Source organism: Macaca nemestrina, chromosome 13 (genome assembly GCF_043159975.1).
Source record: "Macaca nemestrina isolate mMacNem1 chromosome 13, mMacNem.hap1, whole genome shotgun sequence".
Lineage (NCBI taxonomy): Eukaryota > Metazoa > Chordata > Mammalia > Primates > Cercopithecidae > Macaca > Macaca nemestrina.
The window spans coordinates 11,600,103-11,620,219 of NC_092137.1; the positions used below are offsets into that span (position 1 = coordinate 11,600,103).

At 45.4% G+C, this 20,117-nt stretch overlaps 1 protein-coding gene across 14 annotated transcripts in view; it reads left to right on the plus strand.

The window, feature by feature from the left end:
* The first annotated feature begins 11,157 nt into the window (after window positions 1-11,157).
* Window positions 11,158-20,117, plus strand: part of LOC105486477 (growth regulating estrogen receptor binding 1) — a 159,739-nt gene continuing 150,779 nt past the window's right edge. For 4 of the 14 annotated variants that reach the window (XR_011611459.1, XR_011611458.1, XM_024794296.2 and 1 more), the window contains exon 1: window positions 11,882-11,900. The gene's annotated coding sequence lies outside the window, so the exon portion shown is untranslated. Of the gene's footprint in view, window positions 11,269-11,800; window positions 11,901-12,355; window positions 12,479-12,883; window positions 12,901-20,117 lie in introns of those variants that run through there. The other 10 variants (XM_011749351.3, XM_071076244.1, XM_011749349.3 and 7 more) reach the window with 7 other exon arrangements.

Consider the following 20,117-nt stretch of genomic DNA (forward strand, 5'->3'; position numbering starts at 1 on the left):
GCGAGACCCTGTCTCAAAAAAAAAAAAAAAAAAAAAAAAAAAAAGGAATATAGAAGAGGGTACAGAGGCTCAGAGAACTTTGTTCCAGGTTGCATGGGGACTATCCGTGGCTTTGTCCACCATGGTCTTACATTGGTATACAGTCACAGTTCCCAGCACAGAAATTCTAGTATTTCCCAGTTCTAGCCCTGTTTTTGTGTGTGCTTCCTGGGGCAGAATGGCGCTAGGGCAGAATGGGGCATGGGCTTTGGGACTTTCCAGTTAGGGCTGAAGACGATACTTCCAGGGATCGTTTTTAAAGTTAGGGCTGAAATATGAGGCCAAGTGCACAGGTGTGCTTGAGCAATCCTGAAAGGCCTCATATGTCAGAGGATACTTTGCTTCCCTTCTACTTGAAAATGTCCTCTCCAGAGGTCTGTGAGGAAATGACTGTATCCACTAGGTCTTTCTGTGATGATGGAAATGTTCCGCATTGTTCCATATGGTGGCTGCTGCCACGTGTGGCCATTGGCACCTGAAATATGACTGGCGTGTCTGAGGAAGTGAATTTCAATTTAATTTAATTTAATTTGTAATTTAAATAGCCACATAACTAGTGGTACCATGTTGGATAGCACAAGTGAAGAAACTAAAGTTGTAGATATCATTGAGTCCAGTTATTATAGTGAGAAGGTTTGTGTTCTCTCAAAATTCATATATTGAAACCTAATCTCCGATGAGATAATATTTGGAGGTGGGGCCTTTGGGAGGTGATTAGGTCGTGAGGAAAGATTGCCCAGGAGTGGGATTGTGTCTAAGCCCAAGGGAAAAGTCAAGCTGAGAACCTCGTCATGCAAACCTGCCTCCCATTCTGTTCCTAAATAAGATAGCTACTATGATAAAAAGCTACATGCTTCCTTCACATTTTCCCACTAGGAAATTCCCTATGGGCTCCAAGATCTTTACCCTAAAAAGTTCTGTTGAATTTCACCCGGACGACGTAGATTGATAGCTTGTCTTCATAGGTATGGACAGGACATAGACAAAGGACAGAAGTCAGTCATCCTTCTGCTCGCCTGAGACAAATGCATAGCTGATGGCCTCCTCTGCCATGTTTATTTTATCTTATGTAAAAGTGCAGGTTCACTGAGCTAGGTGAATGCATACGTGACTATTCCTCTACCCGCTTCTTCTATGTGAACGGCTGATCAAAGGCTCAAAAGAATGCAACCACTTAGCTCTTATCTGTCAACACCTTTTAAAAATTTCTTCCTCCTTCCCCAATATCTGCCCTTTCCCCTTTAAATATTGAAGCCCTCAAAATCATCTTTGGAGAAAGATATGGACCTGTCTCTTGGGCATTGTCCTTAACCTTGACAAAATAAACTTCTAAATTGATTGAGACCTGTCTCAGATACTTTTTGGTTTATAATGACCATCTGTATTAGGGCTTTCTAGAGGGACAGAACTAATAGGATAGATGTATATATGAAGGGAAGTTTACTGAAGAGAGTTGACTCACATGATCACAAGGTGAAGTCCCACAATAAGCCCTCTGGAAGCTGAGGAGCAAGGAAGCCAGTCTGAGTACCAAAACCTCAAAAGTAGGGAAGCCAACAGTGCAGCCTTCAGTCTGTGGTTGAAGGTCCAAGAGTCCCAAAGCTGGAGAACTTGGAGTCTGATGCTCAAGGACAGGAAGCATCCAGCATGGGAGAAAGATGGAGGCCAGAACACTCAGTCAGTCTAGTCTGTCCATGTTCTCCTGCCTGCATTTTATTCTGGCCACACTGGCAGCTGATTAGATTGTGCCCACCCAGATTGAGGGTGGGTCTGCCTTTCCCAGTCCACTGACTCAAATGTTAATCCCCCTTGGCAACACCCTCACAGACACACCAGGAACAATACTTTGCATACTTTGTGGCTATTTAAATTAATTGCATCCAATTAAGTTGACGTTCAATATTACCCATCAATTTTCTATGAACCAGGAAATAAAGTGGACTTTCACTAGACACTGAATCTGCCAGTGCTTTGATTTTGGACTTCCCAGCCTCCGGAACTGTGAGTTTCTGTTGTTTATAAGCCCATTCAGTTTACAGTGTTCTGTTATAGCAGCCTGAACAGACTAAGACACCAGTGGTATTCTAAGCATGGTCTGTGGACCTCAGCATTTCCATCACCTGCAAGCTTGTTAAAAATACAAATTCTCTGGTCCTGTGCAGACCTACTGAATCAGAAACTGAAGGTTTGGGTATACTCTGCAAGGCACTGGCCCAGTCCAACTCCTTATTTTCCAGATAAGGAAATTGACCCCTGCCCCCTCTTCTGATACCCCTATGTTATAGCCAAGTTAACCTTTCTAATGCAGTGTTGTGAGATTGAGGGCTTAGAAAAAATACCAAAGGGCACCACTTGTCTCAGTCATTTTATGCCACTATAACAGAATACATTGGCTCACAGTCTGGAGGGTGCGAAGTTCAAGATCAAGACGCTGGCGTCTGGTGAGGGCCTTCTTGCTGCATCATCACACTTACTGCTTCATCACATGAACATCTCCCATTCGGCCCCACTTCCCAGCACTGTCGCATTGGAGATTAAGTTTCCAACACACGAATTCTGGGGGGCACATTCAAACTATAGCATCATTGTAACCTAATATTTGCTAGATGTTCCAACTCTCTATCTATACCTCTCGCTCCAGCATAGGCATTCTTAGATCTTACAGATTGTTCTGATAGTTAAAGGTGGATGGGGTGATGGTGCAGATAATATAATAAGAGGAGTCAAACTGCAGGCAAGAAGAATGGTTAGGATGCTGCCATAGCCACTGAACAAATAGCCAAACTGTATTGGGGCTAGTGAAAATGGAGAGGGAATAGACTCAAGAGAGGGAAAGGTAGAAAGAACAGAGTTTGGAGGCTGATTGGATTCGAGGGAAGACTTGGCCTGACGATGGCAATTTGGGTACTTGAAGTTTAGGCATGGATCATTCAGGGAGTGTGAGTGAAGCAACGTGGGGCAAAGCCAGAGGATGGAACTCAGAGGAACACCCAAATTTAAAGGACTAGGCCAGGTGTGGTGGCTCACGCCTGTAATCCCAGCACTTGGGGAATGCTGATAGAGACGAGACGCAGAGAGCGAATACAGGAGGGTTTGGGAGATGAGAGAAAGGACCCCACCTCCCAAGTGACAGGAGGAGGGGAGAAAAGAGTGAGGACAGATGCAGGTAAATTCGTAAGGTACTTTGGCAGAAAGTTGAGGGAGTGAGCAGGAGCCAAGGTCATTGGCTGAGAGTAAGGGGAGAGGGTAGAATTGGAGATTTGAGAGAGAGCAGGTGCTTAGCACATATTTATGGATGGGCAGATGGATGGGGAACAGTAGAGGACACTGACCTGGGAAACATGACAAGATTGTGGGACCTCACAGGATATTATCTGTGCCTGTCCGTGGCTATCTGACGGGATCTCTAAGTACACATCCTTCCGTGATAACTGGAGTAGGGAGAGGCACTTGTGAAGCATGGCAAAGGAGAAAGAGTGACAGCAAGGATTGTTCCCCATCAGTTTTCTGTAATATGTAATAGCCTGGGTCCTAGAACCTTAGGGCAGGAAAAGGTGTTGAGTAAACCCTCTTATTTTACAGGGGAAGTGTGGTAGTCTGTTCTCACAGTGCTATAAAGAAATACCAGAGACTGGGTAATTTATAAAGAAAAGAGGTTTGATTGGCCCTTGGTGGCACAGGCTGTACAGGAAGCATGGTGCTGGCATCTGCTTGGTTTCTGGGGTGACCTCAGAAGACTTAGAATCATGGTGGAAGGTGAGGGGAAGCAGGCATGTCACATGACCAGAGCAGGAGAAAGAGTGAGTGAGGGGCAAGGTACTATACACTTTTAAACAACCAGATCTCCTGAGAACACACTCACTTGCATGAGAACAGCATGAAAATCTTATAGCACTTCCCAGGTCAGTCCCCTCTACTGTTCGCCATCCATTCACCCATCTATAAATCTGTACTGATTGCCTGCTGTGTCTCCCAAATCTCCAATTCTACCCCCTCCCCCAACTCCCCACCAATGACCCAAGGGGATGGTTCTAAACCATTCATGAGAAATCCACCCCAATGATTCAGTCATCTCCCCAGGTCCCACTTCTTACATTGGGGATTACAGTTCTACATAAGATTTGAGCAGGGACACAAATCCAAAGCATGTTAGGAGGAAACTGAGAATAGCAGTCAAATGACTTGCTTAATGTCCATAAGATGGTCCCCATCAGAGCTGCCACTTGAATGCTGGTCTTATTCTTCCCAGATGAGTCTACCTTTTATGAAGGGCCTGGAACAAACACACTTGGCAGGAGAGGAGGAGTGCGGAAGAGATGGGAGGATGCGGAAAGAGGAGGGTGAAAGAGGAGGGTGTGGTGGCATGAGCAGATGAGCCCAGGCTGGAGTGTGTCCAGCACCAACTCCAGTTACCCCTCACGGCAGGTAACCTCATCTTTAGGACTCTCAGTGTCCATATTTGTAAACTGAAGGTAAACATACATGCAATTCTGTTGTGTGAGACATAATACATGTCAAATCCCTAGTGCAAAATCCATCTTCAATGGTCACACAAGCTTCCCAGTTTCACAGGAGCCATTTCTAATCGAGTCTTGAAACTCTCCACCCCAGTGACTAAGAATGCTTCTAAAATGACATGAAATGGAACAAAGAGAGGTGCAGTGAACGCTTTGTCTTGAGGTTTTGTTCAGAACTTGACAGGCTATCCAGAGGGCTCCCAAGATGGTAGCTCATGGAGGCTTTCATTGGTCCCGGCACATGGATTCAGTCTCTGCACTTAGCAACAGTATCTGCCTCCTGCTTTGGAAGGAAAACAAAAAGGTAACCCTGTAGTCAAATACACCCACGACAGCAAATCCCCATGACAGCCTGTCCACAAAGAGCTGCGGGAAAGATGAGCTATTGCTGTCCGCCTCAGTGAACTCCAATGACAGGGTGACAAAGGGAAGGGAGGGGGTGGCCACGGGACTTGTCAGCTCTGCCTCCAAAAAGCATTTCAGCCTCCTCCTCCCCCTTGATTCCCGCTGCCCACTACTGCCCTCCTCATCATTGTTCCTGGACTATTATAGCTGCTTCCTAATTCATCTCCCTGTCTTTGGTCTCTCCACTGACTCTCCACTGTCACCGTCAAATTAAAGAGCTGCTTTTTTTCTTCTCTTTTCTTCTTATTTTTTATTTTTATTTTTTGCAGCTGTTGACCTCACATTGCCAGAGAAATTGTCTCAAAACGCAGATCTGACTTCATACGTCCTCTGATTGAAATCTGTTGTATACCTTGTTTTATAGTCCTTGTTAGTATTTTCTCCTGTAAACTGGCCGCTTGCCTGCCTGGCAGCTTCCGGATCACGCTGCTGGTTGCTGGAGGGTTGCAGCTGTCTCTGAACACTGAGGAGCCCCTGGCCACCACCTTATCATGGACTACTTAGTGCACTGCACTCTCTCTGGTCCAGTCACATTCATATTCACTCAATTCCTCAAAAGGTTTTCCTCACTATTGAGTCTTCTCACGTTTTCTTTGCCTAAAACATTATCCCTTTGCTGCTTCCTCTAGCAAACTCCTTATCCCCATTTTGGACATCATTCGCTCAGGGAAGCCTTCCCTGGACCCCCAGATGAAGCTAGCACCCCAGCTTCCTCCCTGTAGGTAGCGCGATGACCCCAGCAACCTGGACAAATGACAATAATGACGTTTCTCTGTCAACACGTGCATTACATTATAAAGAACTGAATCGAATTTGAAAAAGAGAATCTTAACTATGCTGACTTTGAAATATGAAGCAAAACATGATGACAAAATGTAACGTTTTGTCTTAAATCTTCTAAGTAAATATAACAATGGATTTTGTTTTGATTCATCACTATCAAATTATTGGTAAGTTTAGCAACTTCTATTTTCCATCCTGCTTGAATTATATGCTGAATAATAATCTTTTTTAGTATTGCTTAAATACTATTGATTCAAATTAGTTTTATTTTGTAGAAAATAATAGTAGTTAGCCTTGGGAATTATCAGAAATGAAAATAGTAAGGAAAACAGGAATACTTGCACTCAAGTTGCAATAATGCTGATAATTGGTCTTGTATAAATTTGCAGGGTTCAAATATAATTTGTTAAATATTTTGTTTTGTTTTGTTTTTGAGATGGAGTCTCACTCTGTTGCCAGGCTGGAGTGCAGTGTTGCCATTTCATCTCACTGCAATCTCCGCCTCCTGGGTTCAAGCGATTGTCCTGCCTCAGCCTCCTGAGTAGCTGAGATTATAGACGTGCACCACCACACCCAGCTAATTTTCTTGTATTTTTAATAGAGATGGGGGTTTCACCATGTTGGCCTGGATGGTCTCGATCTCCTGACCTCGTGATCTGCCTGCCTCAGCCTCCTGAAGTGCTGGGATTATAGGCATGAGTCGCCATACCCAGCCAATTTGTTAAAGATTTTACCAGGCTGGGTGTGGTGGCTCACACCTGTAATCTCAGTGCTTTGGGAGGCAGAGACAGGCAGATTGCTTGAGCCCAGGAGTTCAAGACCAGCCTGGGCAACAAAGTGAGATTCCTGTCTCTACAAAAAATACAAAAAGTAACCAGGCACGGTGGCACACATCTGTAGTCCCCAGCTATTTGGGAGGCTGTGAGGTGGGAGGATCACTTGAGCCCAGGAGTTTGAGGCTGCAGTGAGCCGTGATTGAACCACTGCACTCCAGCCTGGGCAACAGAGTGAGATCCTGTCTCAGAAAACAACAAACAAACAATAAAACATGTATATAATGTATCTCTTGCATATTACCCACTTTCACATGCCTTAAGGAATGAACTCCCAAGAGGTGTTCTTTGGAGAAAAAGAGAAACCGGATGACGAGGTTAAGTGTGATGGGTATTGTGACATTGTTTTCTACCCTTTGTGTTTTCTTGTCCTATGTAATTTGTTCTGTACCTGCCGTTAGAGATCAGGAAGGTGTTCCTTAAGTGTTGCTACACACCTGACAGAAAGAGGTGTTTCTGTATATGTTATTGGAACAACGGAGTATCTTCTCATTCCAACGTTTGTATAATTTCATCTTCTTTGGTTATTGGGGGCCCAGGTAGTGTGCACCCACACCACATCCAGATTTTTAAAGAAAACTCCAGCAGAGGTGAATTACTACCTTTTATTCTTGAATTCTATGCAGATACTATCTAGTCTGTTAGATAATGTCTTCTTGATCATTAAATGTTATATTTAAATGTTCACGTCTCATACACTACCCCATGAACTATATTGGTTGCATCTAATTCATTTCCCTCCCCCCTCCATTCCTTCCCCTGTTTTATCTAATATTTAATGTCAACCAAGATGTTTTTGGTAGCTGGTCTATCATTTGCACATGTGTAATGAATTCGAAGTGCTCTCCACCAGGTGGAGCACTTTCACCTTAGGTAGTCCATTGAATGGCGCCCTTGAATTTTGGGTGACCAACATTCCTGATAAGATCGGGTGAGGATCTTATCCCCTCCCTTACCCCCTCCCTTAATGGGTAGAGGGGTGCAGTTGGATTTGAGTTCAAGGTTTCTAATGAGGAAGTGCCACATCTAGGCATCAGATTTACTGCTGATCAAGATGGAGTTTAGTATTTCTGGTCTAAACCTTGCTCAGAAACAAGCCAAACCCGAACCTTACTGCTACGGGTCAAATTGTGTCCTATTTGTGCCAGGATCCTTCCAAAATTCATATATTGCAGTTCTAACTAGTACCTCAGGATGTGACCTTATTTGGAGAGAGGTAATCAAACTCAAATGAAGTAATTAAGGCGGGTCCTGTCCAAAATGACTGGTGTGTCTTTATAACAAGAGGAAATTTGGACACAGATTTGCATAGAGGGGCCAGACTTGGTGGTTCACACCTGTAATCCCAGCTACTCAGGAGGCTGAGGCAGGAGAATCACTTGAACCTGGAAGGCGGAGGTTGCTGTGAGCTGAGATCATGCCACTGTACTCCAGCCTGGGTGACAGAGTGAAGACTAAAAGTCTTCAAAAAAAAAAAAAAAAAAAAAAAAAAAAAAAGATTTGCCTAGAGGGAAGACAATGTGGAGAGACTCAGGGAGAAAGCCATTTACAAGCCAAGAAGAGAAGCCTGGGGCAGATCCTCCCTCACAGCCATGAGAAGGAAACAACCTGCTCACATCTCAATGTTGGGCTTCTAGCCTCCAGATGGGAGACAATAGATTTCTATTGTTTAAGCCCCTCTGTCTGCAGTACTTTGGTATAGCAGCCCTAGCAAACGAATGCATCTTCCCATCCACATGTTGGGACAATTGAAGCAAGCTGGGTGGAGGGGTGTGGAAATGTGTGGATGGTACAAAGAAAAAGGTATGAGAAGTGTTAGAGTTTTGGGTCTGCACAAAACAGAAACGTAGGTGCAAAGAGAACACATGTATCCAGCAGAGAACTGTTTGTATGACGAGTGTGTGTGGAGTATGGATATATGTGAAAAAGAGCCATGTGTATGCTTGAAGCACAAATACTGTATGCATTTAAGGAAGTAGATATGTGTAAGGAATCAACATGCATAGCACATGCATAGTCACATAAGACACGTAAGGGGGAAATGTGTGTGAGAATGTGTATGTGTGAAGGAGAGAAAAATGTGTGTGTGTATGTGTATGTGTGTGTGTGAGAGAGAGAGAGACAGAGAGAGAGAGAGAGAGAGAGAGAGAGAGAGAGAGAGAGAGAGAGAGAGATTCTTTAGGATAATGCCAGCAAAGACAAAAAGGCCAGAAGAGAGCCATGTCTAACTGCTTTGCCCACCCCGCCGTTTTTGGGAAAGGCCTCTGCTTATTGAATGGGCTTGGAGAGAGACGGCTCCTTTGCAAGTTACGGCTTGGCCCCATTCTTGTCAACATTTTAAACCAGGCTAATTCAGCTCATTTAAGAAAATATCTTGAAATGATTTTTTCAAGTTTTGGTTCAAGTTCAATAAAGACATAGAACAAGTGGGTCAGGTTCCAAGAAAAGCATAATCATTTGTACTTGTGTGCTTGTATTTAAATCAATGAACTAGGAGCGGGGAGGTGATTCATTAAACAAGAAAATAATAAACAACTTTTTCATCGAATCTCATTTCTTTTCTTAACTGATAAAAGAATTAATCAGTTCTACCAAGTAGTGAATTCTTAGTTGGTAGGAGTTTATGCATTTCTAAAATTCATTATAGATATTAAAAAATAGGATTAAATGGTTTACCTCAAAGTCATTGTATTAACTAGTTAAGGTATGGGACATCTTCCTAGGAATTTTTCCCTCAGTGTAACATCATATTTATTTTGATTCTTCTGTTGAGCCAAATTACACTTTTGTCATGATTGAAAGTGATCGCCTATTTAAAGAAAGGAATTCATTTATGTAATGAATTCTTCTATAGCAGGAGTGGGAAATCTAACTATAGCCCAGGGGCCAAATCCATTCAGTTGACTGATTTTTGGTTTCTATTTTTGTTTTACAGTCCATGAGCCAAGTAAGTATACTTTTTACATTCTTTTATTTATTTATTTATTTTGAGACGGAGTCTCACGCTGTTGCCCAGGCTGGAGTGCAGTGGCGCGATCTCGGTTCACTGCAAGCTCTGCCTTCCGGGTTCACACCATTCTCCTGCCTCAGCCTCCAGAGTAGCCGAGACTACAGACGCACACCAGCACGCCCTGCTAATTTTTTTGTATTTTTAGTAGAGACGGGGTTTCACCGTGTTAGCCAGGATGGTCTCGATCTCCTGACATCGTGAACTTTTTACATTCTTAAAAGGTTACATTTAGGTGGGGAGCAGTGGCTCATGCCTGTAACCCCAGCATTTTGGGAGGCCGAGGCAGGATAACTACTTGAGGCCAGGAGTTCCAGAACAGCCTGGGTGACAGAGTGAGACCCCCTATCTCTAAAAAAAAAAAAAAAAAGTTACATTTTCAACGGTTATGTAAGCCTCAACTCTGCCTCCTAGAAAACAATGCCTAAAATATTGACCTCTTGCCGTTTAAGAAAAATTTGCTGACCTCCGTTCTATGGGATTTTATCTGCTTGGTAAGACACAAGCTGCCAAAACGTGAAGAGGAAAAAATATAACGACATTTTTCACAGTGATTATTGGTTTAGCAGTTACAGTAAGTAACCCAAACCATAGAGCAGACATTTGGACTAATGTTAATTTAACATAATTATTCTGTACGTGTTTTTACCAGAGTGGCTGAAATGAGCTATACCCAGAAAGAAAAATGCCGTTCAAGAATGTTCACTGCAGTCTTGTTTATAATCTCAACTCAAATGTCTATCAACAGAAGAATGTATATATGACTTGTGCCCTACTCATACAATGGAATACTACTTAATAGTTAAAATGAATAAACTAGAGCTATATGTATGATCAGATGGATCTTAAAATCTCGAGCAAAACAAGACAAACCGACTGGGTTACAGAATGAAATAGGAACACACAGGAAGTTGTAAAAATCTTCTATATGATTTATGAACACATGCATACACAGTAATAGTACAAAAACAGGAATGGGATGGTTTGGAAGAGTACTTGGGCTGACATGAGGAGGGCTTCCAGGGGCTTTAACGGTACGGCGATATTCATGTCTTAAACATTTGAAGCAAGAGTGGCACGATGTTAGGATTGGCTGGTTCTTGAGCACATGGGCTCCTTATGTTACTCTCCTAGTTTAGCGTGTGTTTGAAAATTTCACAATGAGAAAAGTCAAATGGGGGTGTTTGAGCTATTTCATAAAGCGAAAAGGAAAATGACGGTGCTGCCAATCAGAGTATGGAGAGCTGCAGGGGTTCACTCAGGCTGCACTTTTACTGAGGACCTGGGGTGTGCTGGCAGCTGCTGGGGCCTATAACCTCACTCCCCGCTTTTGTTTAACCGCCCAGATTTGTGAACTGTGACTTTTCAGGGTGTTCTCAAAGACAGTGGCTGTTAGGCCCAAGGCCCCACTGTGGGTCCTGGGGATGAGTGGCAGGGGCGCAGGGCCGGTTTCCTGACTCCAGTTCTGCCTCTGGCTGCCTCCTGAAAACACAGGGGCCTGTCTTTTGTTTAAAAAAGAGAGAGAGAGAGAGAGAGAGAGAGAGAGAGAGAGAGAGAAGGGAAAAATAGAAATCTCGAGTTCTCTTTGTTTCCTGCCTCAGCTTCCTCCAGTTTTGCTTCTGCGCTTTTCGCTGGGGGCCACCTCAGCAGCAGCCGCCAGTGAGGACTGAGGGAGTCATCTGAGGTTCGTTCATTTCTTCCTTTATTCACTCATTTTCTGACCTGGCTGTCACCAGGGAAAGCTGGCGGGGTTCCACCGGCAGGGGTCCATCGTTCCAGAATCTTCCTTTTCCTCGACCTCAGGCTGGGCCCCTCATGGGCCGCTCGCCGACCTCAGCTGTTGGGGACCGGGTCCCCCAATCTCCCGCGGCCTGAGCGGTCGGCGGCGGTGGGGAGAGGGCGGCGGGCGCCCGCGGTCACCGCGCTCGGTCGGGCCCAGTCCCCGCGGCCGAGCGTGAGGGTCCAGGGGCCCCTGGGGTGGAGCTGTAGGGAAGCCTGGGCTCCACTTCTGCTGCCTCACAGCCTTGCCGTGTCCCGTCTGGGCACCTGCGTTCCCAAGCGACAAAATGACCTCGGTCCTCCAAGGGGTCTCCCAACCTCTGTCCAGATTTTCTTCTCCGCTAAGTGCCCTGTCACCGGAAGGGGCGTCCAGTGTGGCCCCGCGGGAATGTCGGGGTGCCTGGGCCCGGGGGTGGGACGGGGCCGCTGCGGGGAGGGCAGCCCCGGGAAGAGGAGGGAGGACGAAGACACAGCTGAGCGCAGACGTCGCACGGACCCCAGATGCGAGGTTCCTTCCACCTTTCGGAACCCACGCAGGTGGGCGCGGGAAGGACCCGGCAGCCGCCAGGGCAGGGTCAGCGGGCGGGGCGGCCCAGCACGGCGACCTTCCCTGGGGTGCGGGGAGCCGGGCACGGGATGGGGGAGCGCGTCTTTGTTGGGGAGGAGGGTGGGCGGGACAGGGTAAGACTGGGGTTCCAGACCTGGGGCGCGAACCCGGGTGGGAGGGCGCGGGGGCTCCCCTCTGTCCCTGTCACGTCCATCCATCGCCGGCCGCCGCTGGGGGTCCCGGCCCCCCGCCCTCCCCCAACCCTTCCCGGCGGAGGTCCTGGGGCCGCCAAGCCCACCGCCCGGCCCTCCTTTGCGGCCGCCCCGAAGACCCGGAGAAGTGGACCGCAGGGGGCGGCCGGTGTCAGGGGTCGAGTCCTCCGCGCCGGCCGCGCCTCCGGAGATCCGGGCTTTGCCGAGCGCCCCACGCCGTGGCCCGGGCCAGGGCCAGGGCCGGTTGCGGGGCCTGGCGCTGCGGCCGCGAGCGCAGCCTGGAGGCTGGGCTGGCCTCTGTCGGCGGCGGGCGCTCGGGAGCGGGGCCGCGGCGGCCGGAGGACAAAGGGCCCGAGGTAGGAGCGGTCCTGCCGGACGGCCGCGGGCGGGGCGGGGGCGCGGGGCTGTGCGGGGCTGCTCCGGGCGGGCACTCGGCGCCCGGCAGGGAAGGGACGCCCCGCCGGACGCGGGCACTTCCTGGCCCTGGTCCCGGGAAGAAGGTGGGAGGTGTCCGGGATCGGCCCTGGCAGCGTGTAGGGACCTGGGTGCTGCCGCTGCCGTGCGCTTGTGCGTGCGTGTGTGCGCGTGAATAGGTGCGCGCCCGCGCGCGTGTGTATGGGTGTGCGTGTGTGCACGTGAGTGTGTGCGTGTATGAGTGCGCGCGTGCGTGCGTGCATGTGTACGTGAGTATCGGTGTGCGTGTGTGTGTGTGTGTGTGTGTGTGAATGAGAGAGAGAGCACGCGAGGCGCCTGGCGCTTGGCACATGGTGAGCGCTCGGTAGGTGGGAGCTGTGAACAGTGACGGTGATAATCGTATTGCAAGGATGTGTGTGTGTGTGCGTTTTAGACCTCATTTTAGAGATGAGGTCTCACTATGTTGCCCAGGCTGGTCTGTATGTGTGTGTGTATCTGCCTCTGTTTAGGGAGACTGTCTGGAGCCCAGTGTGGCAGTCACATGTCCCCAGCACTTGGGACCCGGGAGAAAATTTTGGGGCATCTTTCCTGAGTGGCCCTGGGACGGTGGTTTAGGGGCTCCTGCGCTAGTTCAGGGGAGGTGGGGACTTCCTAATTGGATCCCAGTTTGGGTCCTGGGAACAAAGGCTGCTTCCCTGAAGTACAAGAAGGGGTGTGTGTGTGTGTGTGTGTGTGTGTGTGTGGCCTGGCCACCGGGGCGCCGGCGGCTGGAGACTGGGAGAGCCGCCGTTCATGCAGAGGGACTCCAGACGATTTTGCTGTCAACTCTCTTTTGATCCCTGGTCTTGAGGACCTGCAAAAAAGAACTACTTACTTTGTATACTGAAGCTTTTCTTTAATAAACTTTTATTAGAGTTAAGTGTTACTTCAGGGCTTGAAAGACTTTTTATTATCCCTTTAAAACAATAAATGTGTAAATTTAGCTTGAATAAACACTCTTTTATTCCCAGTGAGAGCACTTTAATTTCTGCATTTAACCTGGGAGTTAGACATGGGGATTCTGAGCTTCATCTTCTATAAATATTGTGGTCATGCCGCCTGGTTTGTAGCACTTTGTTATTGGGAGTTTTAAAGGCCAATTATAATTCCACTTCTCCATCCTCTTAGAATTTCTTAAATCTCTGGGCAGATTTGCAGAATTGTTTATAAGCAATCCATTGTTTCCAGACCACTGTTTCTGAGTGCTTTCTCAGAAAAGCTTGTTTCTAGGAAACAAAAACCAAATTTAAAATGTGAAACAAATTAAACGGAACACAGACGAGGAGATCTTTCTACAGGTCTTTTTTTCATGCCAAAATCTGGTTCATTTAAAGTTTGCAATGTTTTCTGTGGCATTTCCAGTTCCCAACTGCAGTTCACGAGGGGTTCTGCTGTTCTTTCAGGGGCAAGAATTCTTTCTTGAGAAAGAAGTAAACTCAGGAGCCAGGCGTGGCCGGCTCACACCTGTAATCCCAGCTACTTGGGAGGCTAAGGCCAGAGGACTGCTTGAGGCCAAGAGTTCAAGACCAGCCTGGGCAACATAGCGAGACTCTCATCTCTTAAAAAAAAAAAAAAAAGAAAAAGAAAAAGAAAGAAAAAAGTTAGCGGGGTGCGGTGGCACATGCCTGAGGCCTAGCACTTGGAACCTAAGTTGGGAGGGTCACTTGAGCCCAGGAGTTCGAGGCTACAGTGAGTTATGATCATGCCACTGCACTCCACTGCATGGAGCAGGGGGTGAAGAAAGCTCAGGCTGAAACTGAATTCCATCTTGGCCTTTCTTGTTATTGCAGATGGTTTAAATGGTTTATTGGTAGTTTAAAGTGATTCTGATTCATGAAGATAGCCAATTGGAGCAAAACCTGAAATCTTTTGCTGGGTAGGTAATTAGAAGCAACATTTATTTTATTTTCTTTTTATCTCATATGTGTGTGTGTGTGTGTGTATTTTTTTTTAAATTTTTTATTTTAATTTTTTTTTTTTTTTTGAGACAGAGTCTTGCTCTTTTACCCAGATTGGAGTACAGTGGCACAATCTCAGCTCACTGCCAACCTCTGCCTCCTGGGTTCAAGTGATTCTTGTGCCTCAGCTTCCTGAGTATCTGGGATCCCAGGTGTGCACCTCCATGCCCAGCTAATTTTTGTATTTTTAGTAGAGATAGGGTTTCACCATGTTGGCCAGGCTGGTCTTGCATTCCTGCCCTCAAGTGATCCACCCGCCTCAGCCTCCCAAAGTGCTGGGATTACAAGCGAGAGCCACTACATTTGAAACATCTGTGTTTCTCCCTTGTCACTTTCAATAGGAGAGGTTTTGATCTCAAACAGCCTATCTAAACGGTTTCTATGCTTGGTGCAAAGTTGATCACTGTTTCTTTCACTTAGTAAGCAATTTATTGAATGCCTGTGGCATTACAGATGTTCATTCTAGTACTATCATTTTACTTGACATTAGAAACCCCCTTTTAAAGACAACTGTGTTCACTTTGGGGATTCAAAATTTGAATTATTTAGAGATTTCAGAGTATTCTGAGGCTATTTCAGAGTAGAGCTAATGAATGGTTAGAAAATCAGGATGGGAAGAACATAAGTGTAACATAAAGAGAGAGGACAAGCCCCCTGCATGCTGCCCATGCCCAGGCACCATAATCAGGATTGAGAGTGACCGGGACATTTAAAGCAAAGGCTGTGGGATGGGCTGGTGAAGGGAACTTGCTTTCAATAATCTCACCTTTCCCAAATTCTAGCATTCTCTGTTCCAGACTTGGAAAGGAAGCAGTTAGGGCTTTTGAGGGGGCAACTAACCATTAGGGCTGACTTTGGACAGCTCATAGAACTCTGGGTTAGCTATTCCAGAGCGTCCAGGGGGACCTGTAATTCCTTCGTAATGACTCCAGGCAGTTAACCCTCTCAGCTCTTACTGCCTTAATGGAGAGTCTTGGAATCTATTGGTTCAGTTTCTGGACATACACATACATTGTAGTACTTTACAAAAAACTTAGTTTTAATTGTAATTTTTTTAGAGATGAGGTCTCACTATGTTGCCCAGGCTGGTCTTAAACTCCTGACCTCAAGTAATCTTCCTGTCTCAGTCTCCTAGAGCACTGGGATTATAGGCCACCTCGCCCAACTTGATTGTAGTACTTTAAAGCTAATTGCACTAAAAAGGCAGGGGAAGGCTCTCAGAGAAGTAATATATATTTGTGACATAACATAAAATTTAAGAAAATACAGAAGAGTCAAAAAAAAAAAAAAAAAAAAAGCCAAGTGTGATAGCTGACACCTGTAATCCCAACTCTTGTAATCCCAGTGCTTTGGGAGGCTGAGGTGGGTGGATCACCTGAGGTCAAGAGTTCGAGACTAGCCTGGCTAATGTGGTGAAACCCTGTCTCTACTGAAAATACAAAAATTAGCCAGGTGTGGCGGTGTGTGCCTGTAATCCCAGCTACTTGGGAGGCTGAGGCAGGAGAATTGCTTGAACCTGGGAAGTAGAGGTTGCAGTGAGCCGAGATCACGCCATTGCACTCCAGCCCAGGTGACAAGAGTGAAACTCCGTCTTGGAAAAACAAACAAAAAAAACCAACCACAGAAATCTATGATTTAGATATAATTACTCTGAACACTGTGGCCTATTTTTTTCCTGTTATAAAAATGAAATTCTATATGCTTCTAAAAGTTAAAATTATATGATATAATTTTATATCTCATTTTAATGTAATATATTATGGACATTGCTTATTTCAATATCAATATTTCTTTGACATTATTTTATTTTATTTTATTTTATTTTATTTTTTGAGACGGAGTCTCGCTCTGTCGCCCAGGCTGGAGTGCAGTGGCGCAATCTCGGCTCACTGCAAGCTCCGCCTCCCGGGTTCACGCCATTCTCCTGCCGCAGCCTCCCGAGTAGCTGGGACTACAGGCGCCCGCCCCTGCGCCCGGCTAATTTTTTCTATTTTTAGTAGAGACGGGGTTTCACCATGGTCTCGATCTCCTGACCTTGTGATCCGCCCACCTCGGCCTCCCAAAGTGCTGGGATTACAGGCGTGAGCCACCACGCCCGGCCGAATTTTAAATAACAATTTTATAGTCTATTGTGTTGATAAATTGTAATTTCAGTATTTCTCTAATGGATGCTTGAGCTTTGCCTATCATTTGTACTTTTAATGTTCTTTCTATTTTGGTAAAACATCACTGATTGATGGTAGTACACATTTCTCAAACTTGACTGCTCTTAGGAAGTGACAAAAATATTGAACTTCAGGGACATGAAATGAAAAGAGATGAAATCTTGCCTCAGTCCTCTTGATCTCAGTGGGTATAATCTAGCTGACTCTTAACTGTCTCTGCTGCTACTGTTCAACCCTGTAGCACAACGGTTGCATTTTATTTATGCCACAAAATTGTGGGCTTCTTGGGAACAGACATTTATGTCTTAATTTTGTCTGCATCCCTTGAGTGCCCAGCCAAGGCTTGGCATTGTTCAAAACACACTTTTTCTGAGGGAGACGGTATATTTCAGGGGTAGTGTGAGAGACTAAGCCCTTCAGAAATGTGCAATGACAAATCTTGATCCATCTGATTCTGATGACTTCTTTTTGATTACGGAAAATTTCAAACGTGTCCCAAAATAGAAAGATGAGTATTGTGAGCCTCTGTGTTCATCATTCAGCTTCAGCAATTGTCAAGATTTTGTCAATTTTGTTTCTTGTGTTTCCTCCCTCCCCACACCACAACGCTTTTGGGTCACTTTAAAGTAAATCCAAGACATGATATCATTTCATGCCCCTGGTGTTTTTGACCACGAGTTTACATCAGAATCCAATGAGAAGGGAATGTCTTCTGGGGCTCAACAAAAGGAGGTGGACTGGCTGGGAGGTTATGGAACAGGAAAACTGGTGACCTGGGAGTTAGGGACCTGCTATACTTGTTCAGTTTTTTTTTTTTTTTTTCTGGAGACAGAGTCTCGCTCTGCCGCCCAGGCTGGAGTGCAGTGGCGCGATCTCAGCTCACTGCAAGCTCCGCCTCCCGGGTTCCCGCCATTCTCCTCCCAAGTAGCTGGGACTACAGGCGCCTGCCACCGCGCCGGGCTAATTTTTTTTTGTATTTTTGGTAGAGACGGGCTTTCACTGTGGTCCCGATCTCCTGACCTTGTGATCCGCCCGCCTCGGCCTCCCAAAGTGCTGGGATTACAGGCGTGAGCCACCGTGCCCGGCTACTTGTTCAGTTTTGACCTTGACAGAGGTGGTTCTCTCGGGGCTCAGGTTCTCATCTGCTCCTTGAGGAGTCTGGCCTAGGTAACCTGAAAGCTTCCTTCTGACGTTGACTTTACTGAAGCATACGCTCTGCCTGTCTGCTGTGGTGGTTCTCAAATTCTAGTATCTGGACCAGCATCAATGTCGTCAGGGAACTTGTGCAAAATGCAGATTCTCTGGCCCCTCCTTAGACCAACTCGGAAACTCTAGGGTGGTGACCAGCAGTCTGTGGTTTAACGAACTCCTCCAGGGGTCTCTGATGGGTGGTCAACCTTAAGAACCGTGAATCCATAAAGGTGGCGGAGGAGTCTGTAAGCTCTTAAAATAAAAACAACAGAAACAAAACCTCCTGGAAAGTGCGCATTTACTTGCTTGTAGCTCTGTAAGTCAACCGAACGTTAGACTTCTTCCCTCTGTGCAGAATGATATTGGCTGTGGAAGGACAGTGGGATCTTTTGTTGATCAGGAACTCTGAGTGATAGTTAAAGTGATTCATAAAGATTTGGGAAAGAGGCCAGGCGCGGTGGCTCACGCCTGTAATCCCAGCACTTTGGGAGGCCGAGGTGGGTAGATCACCTGAGGTCAGGAATTTGAGACCAGCTTGGCCAACATGGTGAAACTCTGTCTCTACTAAAAATATAAAAATTAGCCAGGAGTAGTGATGGGTGCCTGTAATCCCAGCTACTTGGGAGGCTGAGGCAGGAGAATGGCTTGAATCTGGGAGGTGGAGGTTGCAGTGAGCCGAGCCTGCACCACTGCACTCCAGCCTGGGCAATAAGAGCGAAACTCCATCTCAAAAAAAAAAAAAAAAGATTGAGAAGTACTTTACATAACATACCACATTTGCAGTGACATGTTTATTTGTTTTATATTTGTCTCCTCCCAGTATGCAACATGTGCGATCAGATCATTTTTGGTCACCCTTGTATCCCAGCACTCAGTACAACGGCTGGCCCATAGAAGGTACTCAGTAAATACCTAATGAATAAATGAGCTTTTGTTCTTTAGGGAAGTTACCAAACTCTGGATAGAATGCCAAGCCTAATACTGGTAGGAACAATTAGAGAACAATTAAGAATTCAATTTGGGCTGGGTGCGGAGGCTCACACCTGTAATCCCAGCACTTTAGGAGGCTGAGGTGGGCAGATCACAAGGTCAGGGGTTTGCAGACCAGCCTGGCCAACCTGGTGAAACCCCATCTCTCCTAAAAACACAAAAATTAGCCACAAAAATTAGTCGGGCGTGGTGGTGCATGCCTGTAACCCCAGCTACTTGGGAGGCTGAGGCAGGAGAATTGCTTAAACCCGGGGAAGCAGAGGTTGCAGTGAGCCAAGGTTGCGCCACTGCCCTCTGACCTGGGCGAGAGAGCAAGACTCTGTCTTGGGGCGGGGCAGGGGAAGAATTCTACCTTGAAGTTTTGCCCCCAAATGTAGGAGAATTTGAGACAAAAGATCATTTACTTCCGTGTTTTTCAAATAACAGTATTCTATTATGTGCTTAGCAATGTCTTAGATAGATTCCGGCAGAGAACTATGGAGGCAATAAAAGAGAAGAATGAAATAAGGGGCTCATGCATATAAGAGTAGTTCATCGACTTAAATACCTTTCATTCCATTGCCTTTCAGACTCAAGAGTTAGTTGAATGATTATTACTATTATAGCCACCACTACTTGAGAATCTACCACGTAAAAGTATTTTAGGTGAATTGCCACTCTCTTTACAACTCAGCAAAGTTAGAATTATGATTCCCATTTTATAGATGAGGAACAGGCTCAGCAGTGGCTTGTTACGGCTGAGTAGTATCTGAATGTCAGAACCATATTATTATATATTATAATTGTAGTACAATAACATTTGTATGTTATTTATTTATATATTACTAGATATATAACAAATAATATTATAATTATATTACAATTATATATTTTATTACAATTATATATTATATATAATTACAATTACATATGTTATATATAATTATATATACACAATTATATGTTATATATAATTACATGTTATATATATAATTACAATTATATGTTATATATAATTACAATTATATTTTTATCATATATAATTACATCATATATAATATATATAATTTTATCATATATAATTACAATTATATGTTATATATATAATTGTAATACAATTTTACAGTTTACATGCTACAAAATTTACCTTTTTGGAGAATACAATTCAGTGCTTTTAAATATATTAACAGAGTTGTGCAACTGTCACCATGATCTAATTCCAGAACATTTTCATTACCCCAGAAAGAAGCCCCAGACCC